We start from the raw sequence: 12,153 nt of genomic DNA on the forward strand, positions 1-12,153 counted from the left end.
GGGAGGGGGCCTTTTCACATTTGTGGGAAAACATACATAACAAAATATACTATTTCAGGGCTGAGAATGTGGCTTAGCGGTAGAGTGCTTGCCCTGCATGCATGAAGTGCTGGGTTTGATTCCTCAGCACCACATAAACAGAAAAGGCTAGAAGTGGCAGTGTGGCTCAAGAGGTAGAGTATTAGCCTTGAGCAAAAAGAAGCCAGAGACAGTGCTCAGGCCCTGAGTTCCAAGCCCCAGGACTGGCAAAAAAACAAAACAAACAAAATGTATTATTTCAACCACTCTGTAGCTGCCACCCAGTTCCAAGGTTGAAACTGTAAATTTTGTGTGCAGCTCCATGGCATTACGTACATTCACATTACTGTGTACCCATCCACACCATTATCTCCTCAGTCTTTTTTTTCACCTTAGACTGAGTGTATGTAACTATCAACGGCTCCTGATGTCCTTCTGTCCAGCTCCCACAACCTCTGCTTCACTGTCTCTGTGCATCTATCTGATCATCACAGCTACCTCAAGTCAGAGCAACAATACAGGGTTTGTCCTTTCTGGTCTTGCTTATCTTATGGTTCATTTTAAGAGATTTCAGCATCCATTAGCAACAATATTCACAATCAACAGTGTTTTGGATTTCAGTCATTTTTTGAAATATTTACATATACATAATGAGACTGTTTTAGGGACACAACCCAAATCCAAAGACAAAATGCATTTATGTCATGTATACATCTTATACACTTAGGCTGGGAGTCATTTTTATGCAGTATTTTTAATAATTTTGTACATGGAACAAAAGTTTCATAGTGTAGAATTTTCCACTTACAGTGTAACAGTCCCAAATTACTTTCATATTTTGGAACACTTCACAATTTTATAATAGGAATGTTCAATGTAGAATATATAACATTTTAATCCAGTAGCCAATTTTATTTTATACTATTGCCATTGCAAAAACTGAGATATTTTATATAATTTTTCTAATATTGTTTTTAAATTTAATATGCATTTTACATATAGAACATTCTGTAATGTGGCCTTGCAGCAGTCAATGGCTCAATAGATGTGGCTATCATAGAAGACAGCACAAGTTTGTTCCACAGCTGACCTTTATCTTCTTCATTAGCTTCCTCCACCCTTTTTGTGCTTAAACTCAGGGCAGTTTCTTTGTTTGTTTTTTTATTATGTAGTTAGTTATTTAATGATATTAAGAAATTGATGAGAAAAAGAGAAATTGATGACAAATCAAATATTCAAATTATGATTTATGGGAGAAAAAATGAAACTTAAAAAGAATACTACCCATTAACTTACTCACTTATGAAAACTATCAAAGCCTGCTAATCCTGATATTGGTGAGTAAAGGCCTAGCTTCCACATGAGCTTTTTTTTTGTAACTTTTTTTTTTCATTTCTTTATTGTTAAAGTGATGTACAGAAGGGTTACAGTTTCATATGTAAGGCAGTGAGTACATTTCTTATCCAACTTTTTACCTCCTCCCTCATTTTTCCCCTGCCTCCCCCCTCCCCATTTCCCTCCCTCCCCATGAGTTGTACAATTGGTTTACGCCATATAGTTTTGTAAGTATTGCTGTTGGCATTGTTTTGTCTTTTTATCCTTTGTAACTGAATTTTAGTGCCCTGGATATTTTATACACGTGTATTAGAACTAGTAAAGGGAAAAGGAATACTAAAATGGAAAGACTCAGGGCCTTTTGAAAAAGGCTTAAACACAGGGCCTTTCACTTGTTTGGCATTTTCACTCAAGGCTAGCGCATTCGAGTCATACCTTCACTTCCAGCTTTTTGATGGTTAACTGGAGGTAAGAGTCTCACAGACTTTTCGGCCCAGGTTGGCTTCAAAATGTGATCCTCAGATCTCAGCCCTCTAAGGAACTAGGATTACAGCTGTGAGATACAAATGCCAGATTTCATTTGTTTCTTAACAACTGACATTATTATTATTATTCTTTGTAAGTTTATCTGATTTTCTATTGCCTTAGTAAAACATAAGTTCTCAAGGACAAGGCCTGGTTCTTTCGTTCCTGCTCTAGCCAAGCATATAGAAATGCTTCTAGACACGTATTTTAAAGCAAATACTTTTGGAAATGGAAGGCTCTACTCCCCAAATACTAGCTTATTTCTGTCCTACCTGAATAGAAACATCACTGGAGAAATTGGCGATTGCTGCCTTCACACCACAAGACAAGACAAACAGCTTGGGACAGCAGTTGAAAGCTGGCTTTGCAAACTACTAGTTGAGGGACCGCCTTGAACCTCAGAGTCTGCATCTAAGAGGTGGAAGTGAAAGCAGGGGCACCCTCCTGGTGGAGCTGCACAAAGCATCAAATCAATGAATACGTGTGGAGCATTTTGGACAGTGTCTGGTGCTCAGTAAGGTGTGTTTGCTGGGCTAATAAACCACACTACTATGTTTAATCCTTGCCCTTCCGGGGTGACTTTGTACTGTTCCAGGTGACTCTCCTCATGGTGCAATCTACCTGCACAACAGTGTTAAGAGTTCCTTCCCCAGAAGACACTTGTGTACACAAACACACTCATTCACACAACTCCCTGCCCCCATGGTGTCCAGAAGCCAAAGAAACTTCCCCTCCTGGTGATTTGCACGCAAAAAGCAAAGTGAGAGGCCTTTGAGCAGACAACTGTTATGCCTCAAATCCATATCTATAAAACAGAACCGTAACTATGTGTGCAAACGATGCAGACCACTGAAAAATTAAGTAAGTTGATACCTGCCAAACACTTTTTGTGGTCTTTAACACATAGTAACACTCAATAGATTTCCTCTAGTATTATTACACATGCCTCAACAACTGAATTCCAACTTTTTTTTGAGTTTTTTATTTGCTTTTTATTCCAGTACTCTTTATTACTCATATATATAAAACGTTACAGAATCACAAAATAAATACAAAATAATACAATATTTCTGCTAATAACACTGTTTTGCAGCTTCATTTGCACTCAATTAGCAGCTCTTTAAGTGGTGACCATGTAGAAGGCTCTATGTGCATTTGGTTCTTGCTCTTCCAAGATCTTACAATCAGGTCAGAGAGACAGATAACCCAATTGTAATCTGGAGGAAGCTGTTCTGCTGCATGCAAGATGCCCTTGATAAAGAGAACCTTTCCCAGTTGGGGGGGGGGGGGGGAGGGTGTCAGGCAAGGCATTTCATGGAGGAAAGGATATCTAGACTTGAGAGTTCAAAAAAGAAGGAAGAAGGGGGAAGAGCATGAAAGGACATTCTACCATTCTTCCCCAAGCACCAATATATGAAACTCTTCACCATCCTTACACCCAATGACCTATTACTCTTCATGACCTCTTCCTTGCATGATACTCTGACTTATATCTGCTACTTCAGATGAAGAGGTCTCCATTTACCAAATTCTTAACCATGAAGCAGTACATGCCTTTCTTTTACTTACCCTGGATACTAGTATTAGAACTAGGGAAGGGAAAGGGAATATCAAAATCGAGAGACAAAGGATAAAAAGACAAAAGACTCCAAAAGCAATACTTACAAAACCGTTCGGTATAAACCAACTGAGCAACTCATGGGGGGAGAAGGAAAGGTGGAGGGGGGAGGGGGAAAATGAGGGAGGAGGTAACAAATTGTACAAGAAATTTACCCACTGCCTTACATATGAAACTGTAACCCCTCTATACATCATTTTGACAATAAATAGTAATTATTCAAAAAAAAAAAAGAGTAAAGACCCACATTTCCAAAATGGTGGCCTGAGCATAAGGTCCCAGAAGTGACCATCCTAACAAACCAGTTCCTAGCTTCATACAGACCCACACTCCACTTTCTACACTTAGTGAGTTCCTATTCTACAAACCTGCAGACACAAGAAAGGATGGCCCAGACTCTGTCTCTATGTTATTAATTTCTACTTGCAAACCATGCACTCCAGGCCAGTTCCACCACCAGGTTTTCCCTAGAGCAGGCAACTATGCTTCCTGGACTCCCAGTGCCCCTCCAAATACTTTGCCTGTCTAGCTAGTACAGACAGGGCTTTGGGGCACTACCACCAAGTGCCAACTCTACCATCTTAGCAACTAGACAGTTGTTCAGTATGTCTTACAAGTTATGTCTTAAAGATTATGAAAAACAAACTCATTCAAGCTGTTCCTCCCTTTTGTTTAAACCAATTCTTTGGGTTAGCCAACAACTTTCTTATTATAGTGTATATTTCATATTCCACCCCCACAAGACATATTCTTTCACCACCAGCTAGATGTGCCAAAGGTAATTAAGAACTGAGCTGAGAGAGCAAGATCTAAAAGCTTTGCAGTAGACACAGGGCTTCCCTGTCTCAGATCTCATATAACTTCCTAACAATGCAACTAAGATCGAGGCAATTCTTCCTTAAGATTATTGATGCAAAAACACAATAGGCTTTCTCATCACAGACAACTTAACCAAGTAATTAAGCCTCTAAAGAGAAGCCATGGGGAAATATATGAACCTTCTTGTGTACAACTGACCTCAGTTCAAATAACAACCCACACTTTGGAAGAATTTTCTCTTCTACAAAGTGAGGAGAGTAGCACTGTCTTTTACGATAGTTTGTAAACCACCTACATGTAAGGTGCTAAACAAGACCTAGCAGGTAGCAGGGCTCCATTGATAACACTTCCATTCCATTCCATTCCTCAGAAAATGGTTAAGGAGGCTTTAAATTGTTAAATAAGCTAAAGGGAAAAAAATACCCATCTGTGACAACTCATTTATCTTCTAACTTCTTAATCAGATAAAGGTTAAAGGAACATACTAATATTTCACATGTATTATAATATATTTACATTTTAGATGTGTTATATCTGGCTTTTTGCAATGCAGCTGGCAGCGAGCATTTTTCCTTACCTTTTTGCTACCACAGTTCTTCCAAGTTTGGTTTTGGTTAGAGTTGAATAGAAAGTGTTACAGCTATGGAAATGTGAATCCGGGCAACATCTATGAAAGTTAGCATGGAAATTCTTCATCAAAAAATACAGCTGCCGTATGATCCTGTTATACTATTTCTGGGCATATATCTGAAAGAATGTAAGTCAAGATATAACAGAGATAGCTTCATACTCTTGTTTACAAGCACTAGTCACAATCATCAAGCCAGGGACTCAATCTAGGTACCTACCAATCAGTGAATGGACATATAACATGTAACACACACACACACACACACACACACACACACTGGAACACTACTGACCCATACAGAAGTATAAGTTAAGTCATTTTCTAGAAAGTGGTTGAAACAGGAGATTACCATGTTAAGTGAAATAAGCTAGACTCAGAAAGACAAATATCACGTTTTCTCTCATATGCAGAATTTAGACCTAAAAAGCAATGCAAAAGATTACTGTTTGGGACCCAATAGGAGGGCAAAAGGAGAGGGTGGTGAGGGGATTTATATCATTGAAGTACTTTCTATACATATAAGAAAACAGAATAATGAAACTCAATCAAATTTATTTTAAAATGGGAAGAGGAGAACAAAGATAAGAAAGAATAATAGTGGGAGTGAGTTTGATCCAAGAACATTATATGTATGTATATGAACACACTACAGTGAAACCTCGTTGTACAATTGATACATACTAATAAAAATATCTTAGTTTGGAACTGAAACTGTGGGAAGGCCTGTGCGTCTCAAATTCAAAGGTAGGAATGATTGCATTTTTTAAAAGAAATTTAAAAAATAATAAATTGAAAAAATGTTAAACCAATTTTGACAAGAGTGATTTTTGTTATGTGTTCTGGTTACATTGTCACATAAAATTGGTAAGTAGAAGAGTTATACAAACTTCTGGAGATATTTAAGATCTGGCTAATTAAAATCTTTTAAGGCTCTCATTGCATTACTTTCTCAGGAATGTTAATAGGATGGTATGAATCCCTTGCATAATACTCTTTATCATTCTACCAAACTAAACATAGTATTTGCTTCCAAAGCCAAATGCCATTAATGGTTTTATAACTGCATAAAATTAGGATGAAGAAATCATCAAGAAACATTCAAAGGCCGGGAGGGAGATTAAGTTTATAAATTTATCAGTCTTCCATGACATGCACTTGTAAGTCACACATTTCCCATTGGCTTAAAGAGAAGCATCTGAAAATCCCAGGATAAAAGTCAATCGACAAGTATTCATAATCAAGACAGACCGCCAGACAGATATTCCAGTTTGCTGCTTTACCTGAATGCTTTCCCATCATCCCAGTTAATATTTTCTGTGTCCAGATGAGGTATACCAAGCAGTAGTCACCACTATCATTTTATAAATAGGAAAAAAAAAAGAATATGCTGCAAATATCGGATCTTACCCAAGTTCATACAGCTAATAAGTAGCATATAAAAAGGCACGACTCAACTCGGAGCCTTTCTTCTGGGTGACACAACCACTGCATTTCTCACTAGCATCAAGAATCTTCGGGGGGGGGGGGGGACGGGGCGGGGGGGAGGGTAGCAAGATAGCTGATTGGAGAATTCTCCCTCACAACCTCCTGGTCACTGACCACTCCTCTGCCCACCACTGAGCCTTCACTTTCCATCTTAGGGACAAACCCCACTTTGTGCAAATCACATTCCATCTCTCCATGGCAGTTATCTTCCACAGCTTTCTTAATGAGACATTGTTTCAAGTTTGCAGAGGAGATGTAGTAGTCCTCAATGTATGAGACACACGGGCAGGTGCTAGGGAAATCAGAGATGCCCATCACTACCGCATCATCTGCTATTAGAGTCCCAGGCTTTCAATTCAGTTCCTTCTATGATACTGCCCCTCATGTAAGATCATATATATGTATATTAGAATGTACAGATGGAAAGCACTGTTTATCCAAAACGCCTCCAATACCTTTCATCCAGTCAGGTAGCCCATGTGCCTGTGGCCACAACACCTTCCTCACTGTCCCCTTGCCTAGGCCAGCACTAATGACGCAGGTGTCTGATACATCCATTTTGCTTGAGACAGGGAAATGATCACTACCATTTAATGATAAGACTAAAGTGTAAAATCTTTCCATAATACAGTTGGAAACACTTGTGTATTTCAAAGTGTGCAACTATCAAGCCACCAATCTACAAATGTATGCCTATGCCTGGGCACAGAAGGAACAACCAGGAAACTGGCATAGCCTGGCAAAATTGTGTCAGAATACAGGTCTGTAGCTGGGTAATTGGTAGTTAAACTCACTGTTGGGCCCATTGGTCTCTAATGACAGAGGGAAGCCATCAAATGGCTCCTGGCTAAATACAGCAAATGTCCTCACCCAACACATCCAGAGACACAGAAGTATAACCTTCAATTCAACAGTGCCTTTATGGGCAAAGAGCCCATCTGCTGACACAGAGCAGAAATCGACATGTACGTACACTCGTACATTCACAACACAATTTTAGCATTGTTGTACATAAAACCCAATGAACATATCTGAATTACCAATAGCTTATGTTTAGTCAGAGTCCTACTACTCTAGCAAATAAGTGAAATACGTCTACTTGAAAAAAGTAAAAGAGAGAGAGGGGGTTGGAGGTTTCAGTCCATGGTCAGTTGGTACGATTGTTCTGGGACTGTGGTGAGGCAGGATATGATGCTGGGGAGCATGTGGTAGAGCAAAGTGCTCACCTCATAGCATTGGGAAGCCAGAAGGAGAAGAAGCTGTGGCTCCAACATCCCTTTCAAGGCCCTGCGCCCTATGATGTAACTTATTCCATCAGACGTCATTGTTTAAAGGTTCCACAGCTTCTCAATGCTGCCAAGCTGGAGGCCATTCCTTTATCACACAGGCCTTTGGGAGACATTCTACAGCAACTTCTTGGATGACTTATGTGGATTTTTAACCAAAATATATGGACCACGGTATTCCCATAGCACCTATGAATCTTGCTTAGAAGAGTGGTTCGCAAGGTAGGGTTCCCAAGTCAGAAGCATTAGCATGATCAAACTCTTGGGGCCTGGGGATGAGTATGTGTGTTCTAGAAAGCCCTCCAGTAAGTATGATGCACACTCAGATTTGAGAACCACAGCATTAGAAGTCTTAGAGTGAAGAAATAGAAGTGGGAATGAGTAAGATACAAGGAGAGAATACAACTAAATCAGCCAAGGGCTTGAAAGGATGTACAAGAAATAAAGATGAGAACTGGGCCAATTTAGGGACATTCTGTATACTTGGTGTCAAGCCAGTAGGCCCAACTTCTACCTAACTGGACATTGCAAATTCTTGGAAATTTTTGGTGAGATGAGTAACTACAAGGATCAGTTAAGAAGAGACAGAAAAACCAGACAGAAGGCTCCCAGAGACACTGTGCACATTTCATTAAATATGTACAAAGGAGAGATTTGTAAGTTTTAGAACTGTAACCTTCAACAAGCCTCAGCCACAGAGATAGCAGAGACATGGTTTACAGAAATCATCAGTGGGAAGGTAATTTCGGAGGCAGACTGACAAAGAGTTTTCTGTTGGTGTCAAGGGACAATGTTATTTCAAGTGATTGGAACATGGATGTCGCAGATGATAAAAGAAGGCAGATCCAGAACAACAAACTGAAGGTGTTATATTTGAAAATAATCCAAACCCAAGAAATAAGTGATCATGCCAGGGTGAAAATCCAAGAAAGGAACAGAATTCCATTGCAAACATGGTTCCTGCCACATAGCCACTAACTTGTCACTCAACTAAGTTTGGTCTTCCTCAGGAGAGGCATCCACATTCCCAAGTCAGGCCAAGGAACTGAAGCTACTGTAGATATAGGAGAACAAGGGTGATGTCTAAGCACAAAAGCTCTGATAGAAACTCCTAGTTTTCTCTTGGGTGTCACTGGAATGAAAAACCTGAAAATGAGGATTACCTACCTGTTCTGAGGAATTATTCATTCTAAATTTCATGACAAAAATCTTCTCTAATCATTCAACTGTTGAGAAGGTATACATCAGAAATGAGGGCACCCTGGGGGAAGGACTCGATTATTCCACTAATGTAGAGCCTCTTGTCTGTGCTCTGACACACCATAGACCCTCAGGGTGCCCTCATGCCAGCTCTTTGCCATCCTGACTCCCAGGCTGGCCAAGGCATTCAGAAACTCTGCTGGGAGTAAGTAGAAAGAGCAGCCTCAAAGAAAGGCACCTGTCTTTCCACCTCTGAACCACTAAAGGATGTGCAGCATAAACATGGTCAAAAGTGGTGTTTGACAAAGAAGGCGAAAGCAATACAATGAAGTGGGGGAGAGGGTAGGGGAAAACAATATTTTCAACTAACAAGGCCAGAACAATGGGACATACAAGTAGGCAAGCATGCACACACATACACACAACAAAAAACAAACGCACTTCTTTCTTAAGAACCAGGGCAAACACAGTTCCTTTCAACTCAACTCACCTCCACCCACCAGAAAAGATGCACATCTCATTGAACCCTAGCAAACCTTCCTAAATGACATACAGCTCTCCTCCACACTTATAATCTTGTCAACCACTAAGAACAGAATGGACCTGTCTCAAGCAAGTTCATGCAATTAGAACTACTCTAACTACTCACATACACCAATTATAGGCTTTCTTTACAAGGGCACTGAATGGAAACATGGTTTGACACACCCTAACATCTGTCCTCAGGAAGAACTCCAAGAACATGAGCTCCTTTGAATCTTCTTCAGTTTGGCATTCTAGACACTCCTACTACACAGCAGAATTGGTATAATCTTGGTATTAGACAAGCCATGGAAGAGACAAAAATACTATTCAGAAAGAAATCTTTCTTATATAAAGATACTAACTGGCCAGACACACGAGAAATACTTAATTGATAAAATCCTACTACTATTTTCTAAAAGGTATGTGGTTAGGGGATAAATGGTGGGGGGGGGGGGCAAAGAAGCCAAAAAGAAGGAACAATTTCCATGTTACCCTTTTGTTTTTCTTTTTCCTTTTTGGGAGACGGGCTCACTCTACAGCCCAGACTTATCTGGAACTCACGATCTTCCTGCCTCAGCCTCTAGAGTGCTGAGATTACATATGGATACCACCATGCTAAGCTCTTTTTCTTTTAACACAATAAAATCCCTTCCTAAAGCTAATATGTAGATAATTTAAATTGTCATTCCTAGAGGGGAATATAAATGCTGGAAATATTCAATGATATCACAAAGCTAATAATAGAAGCCACAATACTCTGAAAAGTCACTCTCAACTGTATTCTAGTATGGCATTTAAGGTAGAAAGAAAGGTGTAGCTTTCCGTAAACCAAACCATTTTATTGTTTAGGGTGGAAAGAGCCTATTGCTCATGGTTAGGAAAAAATTTTAGATTACCTCAAATCTTCCCTACATCATGCCAAGTTTTTTAAATAGGTAGATTTATTTGTGAGCCTCAACTTGCAAGATCAAGATCAATAAAGGGAATTTGACAATGAACGATGGAAAGAAAAGGAAACAGAAATGTTAGAAGATTTGAAGAGTAAGTTGCAAATTCATCTGAAGCAAATGAGAACTGGTCCCATTGTCTGAAAACTTTCAAAACTATGAATTGTTACACATCAGCGAAGAAGCTCTAAATTGAGCCTACTTCATTCTTCTCCTGAAGACACACAGTTTGCATTTACTTGCCCCAGTATTACCTTTCTCTGGCATTTATTATCTGTGCGCTCCCACTTTGTGGCTTCTTGCAACTCTTAGAATCATTGTCAGTGCTCTGTAAATATGATCAAATGCTAAGACACAGAAATAAAGACAACATCAGAGCTCTAACTCTTCACACCCCACAAATACTGGTTTAACTGATTGGAGACAAATAAAGACTATAAAAGATTCCAAACCTAGCCAAGTACTATATCAGCTACTTCCCACACATATCAGCCTCCCCATCACTCGAAGATCCATGTAACTGATGCTCCTTTGTATTACCCATCCATCCATCCATGCAGCCAAGACTATGAGCATCTCATAAACGCCAGGAACCATGGTAGGGGCTGAGCAGTGAGTGAAAAAAACAGACAAGGATCTTGTCAAGCCAGACCTGGGTTTAATGAACAGACAAATAAGTGACACAAAGATGAAAATGTAGGAAAAAGAGCTTTCAGGAAAAGGGGAGAGACAAGACAGTTCAGAGACTTGAAGGATGGGAAGAAGAGAGGAAAGGGAGGAGGAGGAGGAGGGGGAGGGGGAGGAATATTTGTAGAAACAGTAGTTTCTGCAACAGTCCCTGGAAGTAGGGAGTTTGGTAACAGAAGAAACGGCCCTGCTACTGGTGGCATGAGGTCAGAGAGCAAGAGGGTGGGGGAGACAGCAGAAAACTGGGCAGCAACCAGACCAGAAGCTCTGGTTAAGAAATTTTCTCCATCTTAACGAAAAATGATATTAGAAAAACAACCCCCCCAAAAGCTTTGGGTCACAGGAAGTCTGCCGGATCGCAGGTGTCAGCTCAGACACCCAAGGGTGCCAAGGCATCAGTGGGTCCAATCTCTGCTTCATCGATACATCAACATGAGATAATAACTCATATCTCAGTATGCAGATGTGAGCTAGATAAAGGCTATGAAACTGCTTTGTAAAGATGAAATAATCCCCAGGTGAATGGCATTGGTAAGATTATAGAGCTTATTTAAACTAAGCTCTGGAATGGAAAATATGATAGGCTTAAAATTTACATTTTTGTAAATCAAAGACAAATGAAAAAACATTAGATATAATCACTTTAAAAGTGTACATCAGTACTTGAGCTTCAGTGAGCAAATGAAATTCTCAAAACTAAGACAATTAAAATTTAGAGGTTGGCCTGAAGTTTATGTATATAAAGTATATATAATGCATATATATCATATATACTTTATTGTATTTATGTTATACTATATTATATATTAAATTAGTAGGTATTATATGGCATATATAATATATATTTACGTATTTCAGTACAGCAGAATCTTTATTTTTCTTTACTGTCAAAGTGAAGTACAGAGTACAGTTTCATATGTAAGGCAAGTACATTACTTACCCAACTTGTTATCTCCTCCCTCATTTTTCCCCCATCTCCCTCCTCCCCAGGTCCTCCCCGCCATGAGTTGTACAGTTAGTTTACACCAATTGGTTTTGTAAGTATTGCTTTTTCAATGGTTTGTCAGAATCTTCTGT

General features: G+C 39.5%; 1 protein-coding gene and 1 long non-coding RNA gene across 2 annotated transcripts in view; both read right to left on the reverse strand.

Annotated features, from left to right (window-relative positions):
- Sdc2 (syndecan 2) overlaps positions 1 to 12,153 on the reverse strand; it is a 105,426-nt gene that overhangs the window by 42,518 nt on the left and 50,755 nt on the right. The window lies entirely within an intron of this gene.
- LOC125360969 lies at positions 1,691 to 8,493 on the reverse strand. Its single transcript, XR_007212847.1, has 3 exons — positions 6,876 to 8,493; positions 4,750 to 4,751; positions 1,691 to 1,703 (listed from the first exon to the last, which is right to left on the reverse strand). It is a non-coding gene; the product is annotated as an uncharacterized LOC125360969 (long non-coding RNA).

Source organism: Perognathus longimembris, chromosome 12 (assembly GCF_023159225.1).
Source record: "Perognathus longimembris pacificus isolate PPM17 chromosome 12, ASM2315922v1, whole genome shotgun sequence".
Lineage (NCBI taxonomy): Eukaryota > Metazoa > Chordata > Mammalia > Rodentia > Heteromyidae > Perognathus > Perognathus longimembris.